Source organism: Rhinopithecus roxellana, chromosome 9 (genome assembly GCF_007565055.1).
Source record: "Rhinopithecus roxellana isolate Shanxi Qingling chromosome 9, ASM756505v1, whole genome shotgun sequence".
Lineage (NCBI taxonomy): Eukaryota > Metazoa > Chordata > Mammalia > Primates > Cercopithecidae > Rhinopithecus > Rhinopithecus roxellana.
The window spans coordinates 119,343,438-119,366,643 of record NC_044557.1 but is presented as its reverse complement, the minus strand read 5'-3'; positions in this window follow the sequence as shown (position 1 = coordinate 119,366,643).

Genomic DNA, 23,206 nt, shown 5'->3' with positions numbered 1-23,206 from the left:
ACACAGTGCCGTAGGTAGAGACTGAAAGCCTGTCATTGTTTGTTGCTGCTGTTTAACAGCTGATCCAGGTATTCTGGTCATGTTACTGTGCTGCCTGGTTACCCTAAACACATTATGTCTTCACTATTTTATTAAAACACACCATTGGTGTGTCCTATTTTTCACTGTTAAGTAATTTTGCGTGGATAAGCACAAGAAAATGATTTCTTATGAGTAGTATGTAAATTTAGAGTCAAGAATGATGGTGATGTCAAATAAACACACATTGTCCACATGGGGTCCTGAGATAGTGACACCGTTGCTTTCTGGTGGTATAAAGTACACAAACTTTGTATCACACACCAAATTACTTTAAAATATTATACAGTTTTTACCTTCAGGCTATGTGTATGATTTGTATGTAAAACACTAATAAAGTTTGTGTTCAGACTTTGGTCCCACCTCCAGGATATCTCATTATGTATATGCAAATATTCCAGAATTTGAAGAAAAAAATCAATAATTTGAAAGACTTCTGAGTCCAAGCATTTCAGATAAATGAAACTCAACTTGTACTCTCATCCTCAATATTTCAGGGTTTTTAAATTTTTCACTTGTTATCCCACTTACTCTTTCACATGGAAATCATATTAGTTTCTTCATCATTTTAATCTTCATATATTTGAGTTGCTGTGGACAATTGTATAACCCCCCTGGCATTCCTGGACTTCCTTGACTTTCACATGTGTGACACTGATGGGGAAAATGGCAAGTAAATTTAAGTCATATTGTCAAAATCCTGCATTGCTTTCCTGAGAGCAGTTGTGACAGACTGTATAAAATGTTAGAATTCTGACAGTCCGTTCTACTGTTTTGTACTTACTTTGCCCAAATATAATAATATAGGGTAAATAGTTAAATATAGTAATAATTAAGAGTTCAGAGATACATTAACATAGTTAGCCAATTTTCAAAACACTCTCATATCAATTCATATTTTGTGTTCTTATAGTATATAGACAATGTAATATGTACAGCATTTGATATAGGCACAGATGATCCATGGTTTATCCATTCTCTACTATAAAATGAATAATTTTGTCAGATTTTTCTCATTTCAGGAGCGCTTCTGAGAAACTGGGCTTCATGATGAATTCTAATTTGAAAACCAGTTGGAAGTGTTTTGATTTCTTCTGAACTTGTATATTTATCCCCATAAATTTATCACTGAAACTCTGAAAAAATATGGTATTGATTTACTTTTCTTTGTTTTCCTTCTCTCAACTTATTCCCTCCACTACAGTTTCTTTACCTACTATAACATAAAGGCCAAGACACCACGTGAGCCGTCTCCTAAAAGTATCTAGTGATGCCATCTGCTCCTAGCATCTACATTTCCTTCTTTTTGAAAGAAGTTTCATGGAGGACAGCATGCAGGCAACCAATATAAATGCATACATCTCTCATGTAATAATTTCATTGTTTCTCATTGTCTTTTGTAGGCCAATTCATTTTTCTCAAACTAAAAAGTCATCCTTACTTATCTATATGCTATAGTTGGTTTCTGGGGTTTTGTCCAGTCATTTGAAAAGATCATTTGAAACATGTAAAAGAAAAGTTGAAAATGGGCCGGACACGGTGACTCACGCCTGTAATCCCAGCACTTTGGAAGGCTGAGGCGGGCAGACCATTTGAGGTCAAGAGTTCAAGACCAGAGTGGCCAAACCCGGTGACACCCGGTGAAACCCCGTCTCTACTGAAAATACAAAAATTAGCTCAGCATGGCGGCACATGCCTGTAATCCCATCTACTCAGGAGACTGAGGCAAGAAATTGCTTGAACCCGGGAGATGGAGCTTGCAGTGAGCCAAGATTGTACCACTGCACTTTCTAGCCTGAGTGACAGAGCCTGAGGCTCCATCTCTAAATAAATAAATAAATAAATAAATAAATAAATAAATAAATAAAGTTTAAAATGTTTTATAGTGCTTTAAATAATACAAGAAACTTTTAAAGTTTATATTAAAATAATTTTATATTAAAATTTAAAATATTTTAGAATAAAAAGAAATCTTTTAATTTTAAACTGTGAAACACAACTTTGAAAACAAGCATTACTTCCAAAATTCGGAGGACTCCAAATTACAGACAGCAAGAGAAGAACAACAACCTGTAATGGACACACCAACTTCTCTAAAATATAAACTTTGATTATCTTATCTAGAATTTTGCTATGAGAAACATAAAGATAAATGTTCTTTTTTGAACTTCAGTATAAATATAAGTTTTATGTTTCATATTTTAATTTTGGCATTAGTTTAGAATTGAAGTTTAGAATGGTATATAACAGTGCTTATGTAGTTTGATCCTCTAAATATCTTAATCTAATAGTAGAGGGTAAGAAGAGGGGCTGACGGTAAACGAGCCTTCTGAAAGTTCTTTTTATATTCATTTAAATAGTGTTCATCAAACACCTACTATATGTAAGGTACTAGTGACACAGCAATGCATAAAGCAGCTGTCTTTCTTGAAACTGTTTACAAGCACCAAAATAGTTTCAAGAACCTGAAATGCTGTCATTCTTATTATATCTTTCCTCACCCATGTCTAGCTTCAGTGAATCTAGGATTTCTCCAAAACACATGTTGCTGTGAGAGAATTACAAGTGGATCTTCATGGCCTAGTTAAATTCCACCAGTTCTATTCCTTATTCCTCTAAGCACACATAACTCAGATTATTTCTGATTAAATCATCGCTATAAGCTGTGGATTTAACACTCAACTTAAAAACTCAACTCTTAGCCATATAGATTCAATAATCATTCTTTCTCCACCCACTGCGAGATATTTCAGCAAGCCTCTAAAACACTATATGCTCCTGCCTGGATAAGAACACTTGAAAAAGAAATTGTTTTTTATGATTCCATTACAAAATAAATTTTAAAATAGTTTGTTTACTCTTTAGGCACTAATAAGACAAATTATGTCAATAAACATTAATACAATAATAAACATCTGAATTAATTATAGTATTTTCTCTATATAATCAGTGGTAACTTTCACCTAATAATTAATGTTATTCAAAAACATATTATTTAAGCCAGTGAAATATAATAATGTTTCAACTGAAGTTTCTACAGCATAGCGAAAAGAAATTCAGAAGCTATTCAAAGAAATCAATACTTATAAGCAAAGTATTTCTTAAAGATACAAATGATACTTATAAGAAATTATTATCAAGTTATTTCTGCTCTATTCTTATTGGACTCTATGGAAGTTAAATAAAAACCAATTGCTTTTTTCTAATTTTAGAGCATTGATTCTAAAAGTAGTATGAGTTACATGCTCAGAGAATTATTTGATGCTGCACGAAGTGACACTAAAAGGAGTTTTAGGAAAAGGTAGTACTTTTATGTGTTTTATATTTATATATTATGTATGACATATTTATGCTACAGTCAAATGTTAACAATAGCAACCATAGAGCCATAGAGGATGAAGAAAAATAAAATCAAAATCAGTATGCAAATAACAAATCCACAACCACAGGCCATTCTGCAAACTATGAAGGGTTAAATGGCATGGATTTGTTTTTTAAGAATTCATAATCTAACGGAATTACAGTATAAATATAACCTGTGTTTATGTTAATAAAAGCACTTGACATGATGATAAAGTCACATAATTATCAGATGCCAAATCATCACATAACAGAAAGAGAAACTTGAAAACATAATTTAAAAGACACACCAAGTAAGTCATTTTACACCCTAAATCCTAAATACTCAAAGGTAAAAGAATTAAGAATAAAATAGGGATAGTGTCCCAAGGCAGAAACCACGTAACATATTGTCATGTATTCAGACGGTAGCTCAGCGTCTGGCACGGAGCAAGTACACAATAAATCCGTGTACAAAGAAATGATGTAATAAACAAACTAATTGAATGAAGCAGCTGGATGCTGCAGTCAGTTAAGTGTTTGATTTTCAGAAGACCTAAATTTTACTTTTAACGTCCACTTATCTCTCAAAGTGTTACAATTTGGTGAAAAAGAAGTGGAAGAGTGTTTTAGAAAGGGAAATTGTTCACATGAGAGAAACAGAATTTTAGAGCTGAAAATCTCTAGCTTTTCTTTTTAGGACACACTGCATAAGAGCAATGATGCCTAACCAATACAGGCCTTTGTGTACCCTACAAACAGTGTCTAAGAAATATAACAGACAATCAAAATAGACAAATTAAAACACGCATACCTACACACAGAGGCAATTTTCCAAGAACACTTTTCAAGGTTACAGAGAAAAATGTTTTACTTAAAACTCACCATCAAGAACTTAATGAACAATTATAGCCCTCTGTATGAGCATACAATAGCGAAACAATGGTTGATTCAACAGTAAAGTAAATTGTCTACTACAGACAGTCCCCATTAAAGAGGAAAATGAAGAAAGAGAATATAAGAACCAGAGAGGAAGATCTTGCAATGTGTTGGGACAAGTAGACTGAAACAGAGAACTGAGTAAACAAAGTTAGAGATTTAGATAAGAATTACTAAGAAAGTATACAAAACTAGAATACGTGAGTGAAGAAAAAAAATTTTTTAAGCTGTTTTTTTTTTTTTTCCCAGATGGAGTCCTCACTCTGTCACGTGGGCCGAAGTGCAACAGCATGATCTCAGCTCACTGCAACCTCCATCTCCCAGGTTCAAGCAATTCTCCTGCCTCAGCCTCCAGAGTAGTTGGGACTACAGGAGCATGCCACTGGGCCCAGCTAATTTTTGCATATTGTTTTAGTGGAGATAGGGGTCTCACCATGTTGGCCGGGCTGGTCTCGAACTCCTGGCCTCAGGTGGTTTGACTGCTTTGGCCTTCCAAAGTGCTGGGATTACAAGCGTGAGTCACCACTGCTGGCAAAATACGGATTTTTATTTCCTGAGTCCGAGGGACAAAAAGAATAACCATCCAAATACTAAATAATACTATAACAACTTGGACCATTTCTGACAAATCCCATTTAAAAGCTGTAGAATGATTCTAAAATCACTGTGTGGTTTCAGCGCTTACTGGTATCAAAATATGCCTAGTGAGATAACTGACATTAAGAACATGCCTTTCAAATTTCCAATATTTCAAGAAAAGACAATAGCCTCACTCCTGCCAGGATCCCATGTTAGAAATCTGTGTCACCCACTACTTTTCCATTTATTCTCAGTATCATATTAGTCACCAGGTCCTATAAATTCTCTTTCCAAACTGTCTTTTGAATCTGGACATTCTTGCTGTTCCTACAATGCCCTCAGTTTTAGCCCTCATCTTTTTTTTTTTTTTTTTTTTTTTTTTTTTTTTTTTAATTGTGCTTCCTCTGCAATTTCATCAGAAATCCCAGCCTCCAAAATAGAACTGGAATCTGACCACTCCTCTACATTCACACCCACCTGGTCTGGTCTAGACACCATCCTCTCTGACCTAAAACAAGAGTTTCCTCTTCCTGCTTCCAGAATCTTTCTTCTTAAAAAAAATCTAGTTTATCACCCAGTTAGCTTTAAGTCCTTTGATAGCTTCCTTTTGCTTTTCAGACAAAATTCTTCAAAATGAGCCACGATGCCCCACATGGCCTTGCCCCCATCTTCATTTACAAACTCATCTAGAACTGCTCTTCCTCCTCCTTAGTGAGCTTCACTTGGGCATTCTTTTTTTGTCCACCTACAACACAATCTCTTTCTGGCCATGGTCTCTGCATTTAGCTGGTACTACAAACTTCAGTATCTTTCTTTCTTTTGAAATCAATCAATTTTTGTCTTCAGTATCTTTCTTTCTTTTAAAATTAATCAATTTCTTTCTTTCTTTCTTTCTTTCTTTCTTTCTTTCTTTCTTTCTTTCTTTCTTTCTTTCCTTCTTTCTTTATTATTTTTCTTTTTTTGGACACGGGGTCTTGCTATGTTGCCTATGATGATCTCAAACTCCTTGGCTCAAGCGATTGCCTCTCAAGTAGCTGGAACTACAAGTATGGGCCATGACACCAAGCCCTTTCTCGATTTTGACAGACCTGGTCCTTCTCATCTTTTATGTTGTATCAAGAGCCATGTCCCTTAAAGAAAGCTATTCTGCTTGCCTGATCGAAATGGTGAAGTCTTTCCTCCTTCCCAGCTCAAAGGACTCTAGCATATCTCCCTTTTTATAATATTTTCGACTTCTAAAATATTCTACTATTATTATTTTCAAAGTAGTAAATGCACATAACTTCACATTTCAAATGACTTATAGTGAAAAGCACCTGCATTACTCAGCATCAGCAACTTTCCATTCTTTTCTGTTTGCTTTGATGTTTAACTTCATGCTTCTAAATAGTTTGCTAATACAGTTGTTACTTATTATTTTTTTCTTTAGAGGTTATCATTTAATTTCTTAAAATTGAAAATCAGGAGTTAGCTGTCTTACTTCCTACACTCTTCTCTTATTTTCACACATTTGGTTGAAATCAATCTGTTTCTGTTATTATAATTATGTATATAACATGCAGAGATCAGCCATGTAGTAGTCAATGATTATACACATTTTTAAGCTTTTTTTTTTTACTGATGCAATAATTGTACATATTTCTGGGACACAATGTGATGTTTGGATACATTGTGTAATAGTCAAATCAGAGTAATTAGCAGATATATCACCTCAAACATTCATCATTTCTTTGTAGCGATAAGATTCAGGATCCTCTCTCCTAGCTATTTTTAATTGTACCATACATTATTGTAAACTATAGTCACCCTACTGTGCAATAGAACTAAATTCCTCCTATTTAAATATAACATTGTACCTGTTGGTTATATTCAACTTTTTATAATAATCTTATTTGCCCTGGAGCTGATTCCTTTGTCTTTTCATTTGCTTAATATCCTGAGAATCTATGACCAATTTATCCACAACTTCACCAGAAGTGTACATTTCTTATTGACGTGTGCAGATAAAATTTGTCTGTTTTGTTTTTTTGTGGAGACCTCACCCTTGTGTTCTACTTTCTTCTAGGTCCCATCAGAACTCTGCCTGTGCTCTGTGGTCACTTTTTAAATTTCCTTCAGCATTATTCTGGGAATACCCTTGCTCCCTCCAATGTTGGATTCCCTGATTCCCAAGTCTCAACTGATCCTCAGCTTTTAGTTTTCTTTTCTTTCTTTCTTTTTTTTTAAAAAAAAAAGAAAAAGAAAAAGAAGAAAAGAAAAGAAAAGATGGAGTCTTGCTCTGTCTCCCAGGCTGGAGTGCAGTGGCGCCATCTCGGCTCACCACAACCTCTGCCTACAGGGTTCAAGCGATTCTCCTACCTCAGCCTACAAAGTAGATGGAATTACAGACACGTGCCACCACATCCAGCTAATTTTTGTATTTTTAGCAGACATGGGTTTTTGCCATGTTGACCAGGCTGGTCTCAAACTCCTGACTTCAGGTGATCCGCCTGCCTCAGCTTCCCGAAGTGCTGAGATTATAGATGTGAACCACCGTGCCTAGCCAGCTTTTAGTTTTCACCTTGCTTTGTTAGGACCTGCCTTCCAAGAGTTGTCTAAGAAATAAGGCAACGTTGAGAAGGGGTATTAATACCTTGCCATTCCAAAAATGTCTTTGTTCACATTGAATGGCAGTTTGTCTAAAAATTGAATTCCAAGTCAGACATAATTTTCCTTCAGAATTTAGGAGATAGCTAGCTTATTATAATGTTATTAAAAATGTTAATGCTAGCAGATTCTTGGCTCAATTGATATGTGGTTGTGTATTTGTTTTTTTCTCTAGAGACATTCTGGCTCTTGTTTGGCCCCCATTATTTTGAAATTCTAAAAGAAAAATATGCGCGTTGACATGAGTTGTTTTCCTTCCACTGCTCTGGACATGTTATGGGCTTTCTCCATCTATAGATTTATGTCTATTTCTTCTGGAAAAATGTTTGTGAAATTATATCTGATAATTTTCCTCCCCTGCATTTTGTCTGCTGTTTCTGATATTCCTTCAAGATTCTTTCTTATCTTTCCTATAATATTTTTCCTCTCTTTGCCATTTCGTCCTATTTTCTGGAAAATCATTGCATTTTAACTTTCAAGCATTCTATTGACAATGAGAAATACTTTTCTCTCCCAAGTCTCTCATGAAATGGGTTTTGCTTGTTGTGATTGTTTTGTTTTCCATCTTACCTTGTTTTCTCTTTGATCTAATTTCCTCTGTTTCTTTGTTAACAATTTCTGCCTTTGATTTTATAAAATTTCTTTAAGCCTTACTTAGCTGTATTTAAAAGAAAGGAATAAAATAGTTGGAGAAAAGTACTATTTTGTGTGTGGGGGGGGGGGAGGGCAGCTTCTTTGGAGGTCCTCTCTACAGAGCAACCTGTGTAGGTGTTTATGGGTTTCTTCTTTTTCTTTGATCTCATTAGTTTCCCAAAGAAGAAAGATTATTCTCACATGTGGTCTGACTGCTACTGTTCTCAGAGCTGAATGGGAGAATAGAACCCAGCAGGGTGGGAAAAAGTGTCTAACCACTCATGTGCAGACTTTCATTTCACTTTCTGGTTTTCAAGATTTAGGTGTATGTGGCATCCACAGATCTAGAGTTTTCTTTTCCAGATAACTGTGTCTTCAACTTTTCATCTTCTACCATAATAGGAATGAGTAATCACTTGGTTAAATTGGATAAGGAGAAGGCTTTACTTGTCTAATTTGTTCCTTCTTCAGATATTCAACAAAGCCTTTTATTTAAACATCCCCATCTTGAGAAATGCTCAATGCTTCCAAATTCCTTAGTCATACTGAGGTGGTGCAGGGTAATTCATCTTGCTTCTTGGTGATCTTCTATGAGCTAATCCTACTGTAGGCCTAGATTTCAATGCTCTGGTCGGCTAAGAGAGTTAGTACCCACCCATCTGCTTAGAGTTAGCAGCTGCCTCTCTTTCTTCTGTTGTCTTCTCTCCTTTGTTCAATTGTATTTTGCTTTTTGGTATATGTGGAATTATTCACTCCCCTCAATTTTTTTCATGGTACTTTCACTTTAGTATAGTTAAGAGAAGCAGTGGCAAATATGTGTTTAATATTTCTGTATTTAACTCAAAGTTCTAACTGTACTTTTTACATTTAGTATAGTAATAGTCCACGTATATTTTCTCATAACATTAAATACTCTGATCCCATCAGCATATTGAATTCACACTCTTTCTTGGTACCTGTCCTCTTGCAAAGATTATTTGCTTTCATAAAACTGTCTTCCCACTAGCATGCAAGGCTGGGAATTACAGAGACTTTATTATTATTTTTTTTACTAGGTGCTTCATGAATGAATAGAACAGTACTTGGTACCTAACAGGCACTCCATGAATATTTGTCAACAAAGTTCAACTGATAGGTCTTCCCTTGATACAAGGCCACTGTGCTTAACACAGCTCTAGTTCTCCGTTGACTAGGGTTAAGTTTATGCTCTTTAACTTGGCCTGGAAAGCTACAATCATCTATTAATATATCATCCTCTTCCCACTCACTCTGGACTCCTCACTTTCAACATATTGCAATTCAGGTCATTCTATTAGCACATATCTTTGCGTTTTGCAATGCCCTTGCCCCTGTTCTGTATAAGACAACCTACTCCTGGTTGTTTAATATATAGATCACATGTAACCATCTTCTTCAATAGCTTTCTGGCTTTTTAGTTGCAGTTGATCCTTCCTCCTCCATTCAAGCCTCTTAGAGGTTTACTACTTAAATGTGTGCTCTGGAACAGTAGTATTGGCATCTGTATTATTTTAAATGCAGAATCCAGGCCTCCAATACAGATTTTCTGTCTCAAAATTTTCATTTCAGCAAGATTCTCAAGTGATTTGTATGCCCACTAGACATTCAGAATTATGTCTTAGAGAACCTTTTTAGATTACATGACTGTTTGCTCTCTACTTCCCACCTGTAAATGAAAGTGTGATGTACTTGAGAAGAAGTTGTTATTTATTCATGTTACTAAATATTATCTTAGTTTTCTGGTATGAATGCCTCTGGAAGGAAGGAAGGAAGGAAGGAAGGAAGGAAGGAAGGAAGGAAGGAAGGAAGGAAGGAAGGAAGGAAGAGAGGAAGAGAGGGAGAGAGGGAGGGAGGTAGAGAGGGAGGGAGGAGGAAGGAAGGAAGGAAGGAAGGAAGGAAGGAAGGAAGGAAGGAAGGAAGGAAGGAAGGAAGGAAACCTCATCTTCAACTTAGGAGGTTGTCCTGAGCCTAAAATTGTCTGTAGACTGTGAAGACACTGGAGTTATGCAACTGCAAAGCAAGGAATGCCAAAGACTGCTGGCAACTCACCAGAAGCTAGGAAGAGACAAGAAAGCTTTCCTCTACAGGTTTCAGAGGGAGCATATCTTTGTTGACATTTCAGACTTCTATCCTCTACGACCATAAGATAAAACCTTTCTGTTATGGTAAGCCATTATTTTATGGTATAGGTGACCCTTGAGCAATGCAGGAATTAGGGGTATTGACCCTCCCCTCCCACATAGCTGAAAATCTCTCTATAACTTTTGACTCCCCCAAAACTTAACTACTCATAGCCTACTGTTGACCAGAAACCTTACTGATGACAAAAGCAGTCGATGAATACATATTTTGTATGTTACATGTATTATATACTATATTCTTACAACAAATTAAACTAGAGCAACCGCAATGTTATTAAGAGAATCACAAGGAAGACAAAATATATTTACTAAGTGGAGGTGGGTCATTAAAAAGGTCTTCACCCTTGTTGTCTTCACGTTGAGTAGGCTGAGGAGGAGGAAGAGGGGGTGTTGGTCTTGCTGTCTCAGGGAGAACAGAGGCAGAAGAAAATCCACATACGAGTGGACTCCCCACAGTTCAAACCTGTACTGTTCAGTGGTCAACTGGACTTTGTTATAAAAGCCTTAGAAAACTAATAACAATTCCAAGGCCAAATTGCCATCTAAATTTCATGGCTTGGTACATTGATGAACAATCTTCTTGTTTTGACTATTTTTCCATAGGACTATTCCAAATTCAGGACATCGGCATATATTGCTGGAACTGCTAAATGATTTATTACATGATATGCCAAGCAAAACTTTTTGTATTTTAGTGCATTTTAAATGTGAGTTGTAGAGAGAAGTATTTTTAATTAAGTAATATTGCATATCATTTTACATTTTATTTTAAAATAGCATTTCCATGAAATCAAATAATATTTCATTTGAACTAAAGTTTTGTGTGTCCAGATTTTACCAACTTGAAAAATCAAAATTGAAAGAGCCAACCAAAATATAAATGGAGGCACAAAACCATCTTCTGTGGCCTGCTGTTAAGTCTAGAAATATCTTATTCTGTCAGTGTGATTTCATAGCAGGATGAAAAATGTCAAAAGTGAGGATGACAAATCAGTCTAGTGAGGAAAAATGACTCTTGGACAAGAGATGTCATTTGTCATGATTGCCATTTGACTTCACTTTCCCCTCTCTTCTCTTTCATATGAATGCAATTTTGCCATTAGTTTTAAATTATCTTTACTGCACAATGGCTTGATCATGAAAATTGTATTTCCATTCAAAGAGTTGTATAAAATAATAAAAGTTGCAAAATATAAACATTATATTGTGTGTTCTGATAAATTTTTAAAATATCATTAAAGCTTAATTTATCAAATATTATGATTTTTATATCAAGTGGCCATTTTTCCTAGACATAGGTAACACCATGGCTTTTAAAATTTTTTTCAAAACTGACACAGCTGAGCACAGCTCCCTGAGCCACTGCATAATACGGGTGGTAATTAAGCCACAGCTTCAAGGTTGCATGGGCACAAGACAATTCAGCCTAATGAAGTATCGATCGGCTGCAGTCGAGGTAAAGCAAGTTGACATTCATTTAGAGGTAGCAATGTGAATATACCACAATGCCACCAAAGAAATAAAGGGAACAAACAATGAGGCTGAATTTTAATCTTGCAAACACAATTAAGAATCTTATTTATAGCATGCTGCTATCACTTAAACTGAAGCTAATTGCATACTTACTACCCTGACATAAGATACCTAAATCAGCAGAAATTATATATCCTTAGCATAAGTGCAGAAAAGAAAAAAGAAAAAAATGCCAAGAAGTTTAGTGCTTCAATTAGAGAGAATTCTAGTACCTTCGAAAACTACTGATGAAAATGTTTGAAATCTAATTTCCCATGTAGTTGTTTTGCACAATTAAGCTTATCTTAGGGTGCTATGAAGAGCTACTCAGAAGAGAATTCAACCTAGATTTAGTTAACATTTATTGAAAGTAAGTTTGTCTCTCCTCAAAATCTATCATTTCATATGCCAAATAATTAACCCAATATTCAATTGAATATAATGTGCTATACATTTGTTGAAATGACCTTATTTTTTCAGAAACAAATTTAGTGGCTATTGCATTAACAACCACATTCAAGATGATCAGGATTTCCCAACATTAAGTTTCTCTTTTAAATAAGCACTAAACTCAAAGTTAACTAGTGCCGGTCACATGACATGTCTTTAAGTTGTCACTAGTATTAAAGAATTATGAAGATTTACTGTATTTATATTTTTAACCAAACTGATTTTTTTTTTTTTTTTTTTTTTGAGATGGGTCTTGCTCTGTCACCCAGGCTGGAGTGCAATGGCATGATCTCGGCTTACTGCAACCTCTGCCTCCCGGGTTCAAGCGATTCTCCTGCCTCAGCCTCCTGAGTAGCTAGGATTACAGGCACCCACCACTTTTTTTTTGTATTTTTAGTAGAGACGGGGTTTCACCATGTTGGTCAGGCTGGGCTTGATCTTCTAACCTCGTGATCTGCCCTCCTCAGCCTCCCCAGATTTTTATATATAATCTAAACACCATTTTAAGGCTATTAAGTAAGATATTTGGTAATTTTATAAAAATTTAGAAGTAATTTGTAATTTAATGTACAGATTTTTAAAATCTGATTAACCATTAGGAAATATTGTATTAACACCAATGTTTAAGGAAGAAATGTCCTTAGAAATAACAAATAATCTACTTAACAATCTATTGGCATATAACAGAGGCATTTTAAATTATATTTGATTTGATAACCAACTATGGAAGAATCACAGATTATTATTTTATTGTTTTCTTTAAAAATTATGTTTATTTTAATTTTAAATAAATCAGAAGCTGAAATACATTGTTCAGTATTCTCAATGACACTAATCACAGAACTGTTTTTAAATCCAGTATCTGAAAAGTTCATTTTTGACAAATGGAGTCTTTGACTTACAATACTTGCAGAGGCTGTTTGCTTTAGAAAACAGGCCAGTTTTACATCTTTCAAGAAGACATGAAGACATGTTTATCAGAAATTCTACCTGGAGAAGACATTCAATCAAAGCTTTCTACATAAGAATTAAAATTCAAGATGTACTGATACTAATCAATTGATTCAAAGTTACTGGCATTTTACAGCTTTCAGAAGCCATATTTTCTCATGAAAATACCCGCAAATGAAAGAGAGTGCTGATGTGTCTAATTACATTAAGACCCCAGGCAGATGGACATTTTCTTGACAATACTGATAACCAGATGTTAGGATTCACAGAAATTGCCCTACTTGTTATAGGGAAAAGAGCATTTTGTTTGCTTATTATTTCTTTTTATTTGATAGTAAATTACAGGGCTCCAATTATGTGACTTAAATATTGCAGTTCAGAATACCTCATTTGAATTTTGTGTTTCTCTTAAGTTGTCTTTAAATCAACAAACTTATTTATTATAAAAATTAAATATAGCTTTTATTAATATTTGAGCATTATGTAAAAACAATGCTGTGTTTCAATCTATGGTCCAGCATACACAGAGAAGACAAAACTTTGTTTCTTAATTAAACCATTTTTTTGTTAACTTCCATCACAATATTCTGGATTATTAATAACAGGGTAAGAAATGAATATTTTAATGATTTATTATGCATTTTTATAACTATGAAAAGACCACAACAGATGATGCTCAAGAACATATTTGTAAATCCACTTTAAATTTTAAACGTTTTTCTTTGTTTTTCCCACCATACCACATAAAGTATTTTTTGTTTATTAGGTAACTCAATAAATATGTGCTAATTTTAATTTTTATTTAGATCATCTAAGAGCCAATATGTCAATATAATTATAAATTCAATGCTAAATAGATTAAAAATAAATATTGTAAGTTTTTAAAAGTAAAGTTATATTTCGTTTGAGGTAGTACAATGTTGTATGAAAGTAGTCATTTATATTATCTTATTTCTCCTGGAAATTTTTTTATTTTATCATTCAGAGCCCTAACCATATCAAATAATATAATACATAATTTTTGAGATTAATCTTCTTAAATATGTAAAAAATATAAATATGGTTTTATTGCTAGTTGTTCAATAGAAGGCAGAGAAACTAATGCTATTTTGTGTGTGTATGTGTGAGTGTGTGTGTTTGTATATTAACATATAGGAATAGAAATTGTGGTATACTGACAGATGAAAGCAGATGAAAATGTCCAGGTATACAACTTTGCAATGGCTAACAAGGCCTATTCTTATGTACATTAGTTAATTTCGCTTTTTTCCTTTGTCTTCCAGCTCTCCAAACCTTACGTTAAGAATATGTGGTATAGTGATGCTGAGGTTTAGAGTAAATATTGGGAATAATTACTTACAAACATACAAAACTTATGGTATAATGCTGGTATAATACTGATGTGGGACATTGGAGTTTTATAAAATCATTTTATATTTAAAATACAGTACATATTAATAAATAAAAATATGATAGAAGGTAACAAAATATATTTAGCTACACAGGCCTTTTGTAACAATCAAGGGAGTACAATTGCATTACACTTTTTTGGTGTAAGTGATGCTGTTTACAAATATAGACCATTAGCAGCAAAAGCCAAAATTGACAAATGGGATCTAATTAAACTAAAGAGCTTCTGCACAGCAAAAGAAACTACCATCAGAGTGAACAGGCAACCTACAGAATGGGGGAAAATTTTTGCAATCTACTCATCTGACAAAGGGCTAATATCCAGAATCTACAAAGAACTCAAACAAATATACAAGAAAAAAACAAACAACCCCATCAAAAAGTGGGCAAAGGATATGAACAGACATTTCTCAAAAGAAGACATTCATACAGCCAACAGACACATGAAAAAATGCTCCTCATCACTCGCCATCAGAGAAATGCAAATCAAAACCACAATGAGATACCCTCTCATACCAGTTAGAATGGCAATCATTAAAAAATCAGGAAACAACACGTGTTGGAGAGGATGTGGAGAAATAGGAACACTTTTACACTGTTGGTGGGATTGTAAACTAGTTCAACCATCATGGAAAACAGTATGGCAATTCCTCAAGGATCTAGAACTAGATGTACCATATGACCCAGCCATCCCACTACTGGGTATATACCCAAAGGATTATAAATTATTCTACTACAAAGACACATGCACACGTATATTTATTGCAGCACTATTCACAATAGCAAAGACTTGGAATCAACCCAAATGTCCATCTGTGACAGACTGGATTAAGAAAATGTGGCACATATACACCATGGAATACTATGCAGCCATAAAAAAGGATGAGTTTGTGTCCTTTGTAGGGACATGGATGCAGCTGGAAACCATCATTCTTAGCAAACTGTCACAAGAACTGAAAACCAAACACCACACGTTCTCACTCATAGGTGGGAATTTAACAATGAGATCACTTGGACTCAGGAAGGGGAACATCACACACTGGGGCCTATCATGGGGAGGGGGAGGAGGGAGGGATTGCATTGGGAGTTATACATGATATAAATAACGAATTGATGGGTGCTGACGAGTTGATGGGTGCAGCACACCAACATGGCACAAGTATACATATGTAACAAACCTTCATGTTATGCACATGTACCCTAGAACTTAAAGTATAATAAAAAAAAAAAGAAAAAAAAAAGAACCTTAAAAACAAACAAACAAACAAACAAAAAACAAGTATAGACCATTAGAATTCTTTTTAAATTGTTCATAGATAAACACCTTCATTTCAATAACTTTATTTCAAATAAACAATTGTTTTATATGCACACTCAGGGCTGTTGTAAATAATCTCTTTTGAAATTAAGGTATTCATTATTGTGAGTTTGGACAAAATGGTGCTGAGAAAAAGTCAGCTTTCTTTGAGTGAATAGTGAATAAACAGTGAGTCACACCTGCCATTCAATTTAACATGCATATGTGAGAAATTGTAACAGTCAAAGATTATGAAACATCAAGAAGAAGAGGAAACTCTTAGAAGAAAAGGGCATAGAATGAAGAGGAATATTGCAATTCATGCAATTTCATGTAAGTATTAACACCTCATTTTCTAACTTGTCCAAAATACAAGCTGAAGACTAAACGTGTTGAGACAGTAAGAAATGCTATGTAAATTGTTATAAACAGAATCATTTAGTCAGTCTTATCAATACTTTTGTGAACCTTGGGTCTCGTTCAACAATTTCTGTAGGAATGAGAAGATAATCTGATTTTGTTGTTGTAAAAATTGCACATGACAAAAAAAATAATAGAAAATTTAATAGAAACACTCTTACTTCCAATTCTGGCTCTTTGTCTTATTCCATATTGCTGCTAGTTTTTTTTTTTTTTCCATATACTTTCCATGCATATGGATGCATAAATCAACCTTTTAATATTTTCCCATGGAATTAAGAATATACAATTTATGTTTCATATAATGCTTTTATTTCATGTAACGATATAATATTTCATCCAACCTGAGACATCTGTTGAAAGAAGCACTGTTATTTTACACTACACCAAAAAGGGAAAAAAAAATGCTACCAGATAAGATAATACTTTAAAAAGTATTATTTTTTTCATTTTTAAATAAAAAATAAAATTAGCTGAGGTGGGAGGATCACTTGAGCCCAGGAGGTTGAGGCTATATTGAGCTGTGATCACACCACTGCACTCCAGCCTGGGTGACAGAGCAAGACCCTGCCTCAAAAATAAATTCATTAATTAATTTAATTAAATAAATAAACACAATATGTGTGTTCTTCTAGTTTCAATAGAACACATATTTATATAAGATTGCCATTTTGTGCATGTATTAAAAAGGAAAATTCAGGCAAAAATGAATTGGTTAAGATAACCTAAAATTTTATATTCAAAAAGTAAATCCTCAATCACTTTTCAACTTGGAATTACCAAAGTCTGTATTTTCTCTCACAATATTGTTGTTTGTTCAATCAAGTACTTAGGTGATTTGACAATTCTTAAAAGAAGCCATATAAAAATATAAAAGTCATTGAACCACTTCCTTAACATTCTGACATTCCAAATTTACCATGTGAGCCTAAGTGACTAGAATAGCACTTCCTTAATCCCTAGAAAACAAACAGTGATTTCAGGGGACTTTCTTCCAGTTAGCTGGCAAACACTTTATAAATTTGAGCCTGTTGTTATGTTGCATAGGCAACAAAATTGCGTCACAACTGCTCCAATCACAGATTTCCTATACGTGAGTATAGGGAGAAAAGAAAAACAGCATTTTAAAATTGATGAAATGTGGTACATTTTGGAGATCTGCCCATTTCAGTACAGGGAGTTGGACTTTGTCTTTTGTGATCGTGGAATGTAGTACATGTATATAAGTGACTTGGTTCATGTGATAAGATCCTTACTGCTAGATTTTCAGTTTCCCGTGATTCTTTTGTGTCTCTTTGTTTTATTTCCATATTCCCCTTTTTCTTTTTGATTGCTTTGCCTTGACAGTGCAAGAGAAAGAGCTCTGTGTTTATACAACGTTGTGTACGTATGCTTACATATCTAGTGAATAACATCCTAGTAATGAATATAAATAATCGAAGAATAGGCACATTTAAATTTTAATATAATTTTTTAAACAAATTCTTTCCCTCTGGGATTTACATTCTGTACATTACCATGCCTAGTTTTTTACACTCACTAATATCATGCATTTTCAACCTTTTAAAATTTTAACAATCTAAAAGGTGTTCTAAGTAAATAATGAATGGTGTCCCCTGGAGTTTTTCAGTATCGCAGCTCTGAGTCAAATTGATTTATAGTTTTTATACTATATGACAAGAATTATGTCATGCTGAGAGAAGCTTTCAACTGTCCAATGTTATTTTTTAAATTTTATATATATTTTAATATATCATTTTATCAGATTTTTTCTTTGATGGAGAATAATCCATATCCCAATGTTATCTATTGTTGACTAACCTTATGCATGTATGCATTTATTTACATATATATACACATACATACACACATACATATATATTAGAGAGTGAGAGAGACAATATACATATATATAGAGAGAGAGAGAATAGAAAGAGACAAAGAGATGGGAAGGAATAGGAAGATTTTGCCTTGTTTTCTGTTGTTGTTGTTGTTTGTTTTCTTAGGCTTTTAATAAAGCACTACAACGACATCTGAGGCAAATGGGTGAGATAATATATTTTTACAAACAATCTTTAGAATTGTAGTACATTAGGTTTAGCACAAACCTTAGAAGTATCTAATTGCCCTCCATCATTTTGCATGTAAGAATATTGGGGCCCAGGAGTTAAATGACTTACCCTTTTTGTCAACAATTTGGAAGTCTGAAACTTGAATTTATATCTCTGGGTTCCAAGTTTATTCCATTATAACATTAATATCTCAAAGTCTGATAAAAGTAAAGATATTTGAGTAATGACAACATGTAATGACTTCAAAAAGATTGTGGTTAAAATGTGGGGTTTTTTGTTGGGAGAATAAAGCAAAGAATCTTGTGGTGCTGTATTGTGTGGTTATTTTATCCACATTCTAATTACTAACTGAATATGATACTTTTGGGGGACCATAACTGTACTCTGTATAATCCAAACAAGTGATAAACTAATTAGATTTAATTTTAAATACTCTCTTTATTCTAGCTGATATGTTGCTTGATTCAGATTTTAAAAGCATCTTCATATCATAAATTCCTAAATCCCATAATACACTCATATATTTACTTATTTATTTATAAGACCTACAGTGTGCAAACACATAATTTACATTTTTATAAGGTTGGTTAACAACAACAGATTATGAGTATTCTTTATACTACATAAATATAGTATTGAAATAAATGGCTGATGAAGCACACACTATTGAAATAGACATTCATTTCACTGCACTATGCCTCATCAGCCATTTATTTCAATATTGTTTATGTCATCAGTACTTTGACTGATAGCCTTTTCTCAAACTGGTCTTACCTAAATATCTAATACAACAGTCTAATTTTAGGTAAGCCATCAATCTTCACCGTTTGGGGATAGCTTTGGAAAAAAAAAAAAAATTGCTCTTTTTTTTCCCCCAAGTTTGGTGATCTGGGTCTCCTATGTGAAAACTGGTCCATTCTATAAACCGAAATCTTAATTAGAATGGACAAACTCAACCAAACTATTAAACTTAGCCGATGAAAATTGATAAATATATATTAATTAAACCAAATATAATATGGCATGTTTTGGGGTTCTAATCCAAATGTTTGGTACTGAACATTGCTGCATTTAACTTACTTTTAAGATACAATTTTCTGTGACTGCTTTTATCATTCCCCTCAAATAACTTCTTCTTTCTTTCAGGTATTGAGCTAATATAGCTAAAAATCAGATATGGGATGTGATCCTATGAGTTTCCAAATTAGAACATAGGTTGGATTTACTACTTCAGCATCAGGGCTTTCATCGGGGAATAGGAGAAGCCTGAGAATTGGAATGAGGTCATTTGAAAGAATTTATGTGGCTCCGAGTGTTACAAATACATACACACCTCACTTGCTGGTAGAAAAAGTTTCTCACGCTCTATCTCACAGGATGTTGCTACCTGGACTGACAATATTACAATGACTTCACCTGCAGTAAGGCAACTAAAAGTGTTTCTTTTTGATATATATGCAAATTGTCTTGCCCACTCCATGTAACATCCCTCATTGATTCCTACAAATTTAACTATAATCAGGTTCCTACAAGTCCCAGTAGGCAAATATAAAGTTAAATCAGGAAAATAAAAACAGATACAACAAAAAAATTAAAGCAATTTTATTTATGCTGGCAAAAAACATATATGTATGCATGAATTCTGCAAATGCTAGGTTAGGTAGAAAGAAACATAGTTTTAGATCACATTGGATTTCTCAATAAGAATGATTTTATGTGAGATTCTTGATTTATCATTAATATGAATAGCTAGAAATGGTTTTAACTTTAGCTTTGAAAGCTGACTCGTCTACAAACAATGGTGGCCTCCATGGAATGAGGTTGTACTGTTGAAAATCTCTTCCTGTAATTTAGAGGAACGAAATAAAAGACATTTGAGGTGGGCATGTTGAAAGTGATTTATGATGTGCAATCCACTCACCTACCCTTAATTATATCCCTAAGAGCATAAAGGACACTGAAAAATTGAGAAATGCATGGGTAGGAAGAACTCCAATTTCTGTCTTATTTAGGCTAGTGGATGAAGGTCAGAGTGATAAGGGCTATTATTAATATCGGCTTCCAGATTTCATAGTGATAATAGGATCCTGGAATAGCAAAGTCCAAGTGGTAGAACTTAACTTCTTGAGGCAACATGGAAGGGGTCACTAAGATAGGGATCAGCACCCAATTGTTAGTAAGAATGGCACCATTCATCATTAAGGGAATAGCATAAATTAGCACTATCATTAAAGACTAGAAAGATGCATCCATTACATTCCCATTTCACTTATTGGTTTGGCCATTACATTCCCATTTCACTTACTGGTTTGGCCAGTACAGAAAAGAGTTTGGTCTTGAAGAGTAATTAGATTTCTTTAAACATCAGGTGATAAATCCATTGCTGCTGTTATCCTGCAAGAGTGTGTCTGTGTGTGTGTAAAATATAATAGAAGAGTCTATAAAATTCAAATAACAGTCACAAATTAAATATTAGTTTACTCCCAAATAATCATATCATCAATAAAATACTGTGGGTTTTTTTGTGGGGGCTGGGTTGGGGAGATGGAGTTTTGTTCTTGTTGTCCAGGCTGGAGTGCAATGGTGTGATCTCAGCTCACGGCAACCTCCACCTCCCGAGTTCAAGCAATTCTCCCGACTATTCTCCAGAGTAGCTGGGATTACGGGCATGTGCCACCACACCCAGCTAATTTTGTATTATTAGTAGAGACAGGGTTTCACCATGTTGGTCAGGCTGCTCTCGAACTCCTGATGTCAGGTGACCCACCCCCTTTGACCTCTAAAAGTGCTGAGATTACAGGCTTGAGCCACCACATCCGGCTAAAATATTGTGTATTTTCAAACCCACTATGAGGCCCTTCTCAATCACATTATCTTCTTTCCAACTGAGTGTAAACATCATCTGCAAATTTTTGTTAAATATTCCCTTGCTTTTTATTAAATGATTTTATCACCCACATATGTACGTTAAAAAGGACCAGGGAAGTCATGTATGATTGCACAGATGTACACTGCACAGTTACCATGTGCAGTAGTTCAGATACATGTTACTGTGTTCACATTGGAGAAACTAAATTATAAGCCAGAAGAAAAACTAACAAAAAATGACCAAGTGGAAAGCCTGAAGGGAAGGTTGATATTGCCATTATAATCTGATGGCTCCCAGTAGTAGATAAGCTATAGAGAGTCCCGGAATCAAAGACTTATCTCAGCTTTTCTTATTGTTTATAATTGTTGTCTCTTAAAAAGTTAATAGACAGTCATGTGTAATTCCTCAAAAACGTAGAGCTCACCAAAGTAATGATATATGTCAAGACTGTAGTATGGTTCAGGTGCAAAATGCCAAGCTGAATTATTATAAAAAAGACTGGAGTGTTCTGTCAGTTTCTCCTTCTATATTCATCATTACGTATTTCCAGCTCTTAAGAAAGGACAATTCTACAGGGTAAAAAAAATTACCTCGACTGAACTAACTAAGAACTGTGTGTGCAGGAGGAAGAGCTTTATTAGTACACAGTCAGGAAAAGGTAGGAATCTGAGCAGTTTCTGCTAGATATTCTGTTCTTTAGTTAAATGAAGGTTTAAAGAAAGATTCACTTCTGACAATGGCTAACTAGTTTTAGATAAAGTAGTAGTAGTACTAAAAACAGTATGTCAAAACAATTTGAAAATATCAGAGAACTACCAAAAATTAGAATTACCTGTATTACCTACAATGAGATCTTGCAGGACTAGATGCAAAAGTTGAGGAAAGTCAAAAGAGATAAGCTTAGCATCTGACCCAACTTTTCTCATCATGAAAATTGTGGATTCCAAAAACAATAAAAACTGTGGCTAAAAGATGAAAAAATCCAGTATGTTTGGAAATTCAGGAATACATTTATAAATTGTACAAAAGTCAAAGAAAAAATCACTATGGGATACAGCATATAGTTTAAATTGAATAAAGACAGTAATACTAACGCATATGATAACACAATCTCATTTAATGAAATCTGAGAAAAACAGATTTTAAAATGTAAAAGGAACTGGGAAATATAAAGAATGGTCAAGACATTCTTTAAGATAAGCAACAATGAAAAATTTAAACTACCAAACTGTAAGACTAATGATAAAACTTAACTAATGAGGATACTAACAATGTGGTATTGTCAAGGAGACAGATACATGAAACTGAATCATAAAAAACTGAATCTAGAAGTGGATCCAATCACCTATGGACATTTGAGTCATTGTAAAGATGCCACTGCAGAGAAGTAGAAAAGGACTTTTAATAAACGGTGGTTAAGATAATTGGACATTCACAGAGAAACAGTCCTAAATTGTTTAATCCAGTCCTGAACCTAGGTCTACTCTTCAATCATTCCATTATGGATTAATCATTCCTTTCATTCATTCCATTTTTCTTTTCCCCTTAGGCAAATTACATGTGGTTTTTGTCACTTATGACCAAAAACAGAAAAAGAAAAATCTGAAAAGAAAATGTAAAATTCAATGAACATAGATTTTTTTCATGAGTACTGTTTCTCTTGTATTTTCAATTGTTTATTAATTTTCTTAGTATGTTCTATGAAAGAAAGCTCCTAAAATTGTTAAGTTTTTACAGGATATTTGTGCATCATGATTTCATAAGAAGTACAATTTAGGTTTATGTTTAAAAGAAGTAAATTTAGGAAAAAGAATTAGCCAAAACTCAAAATACATCACAAGTAGGTCATTAT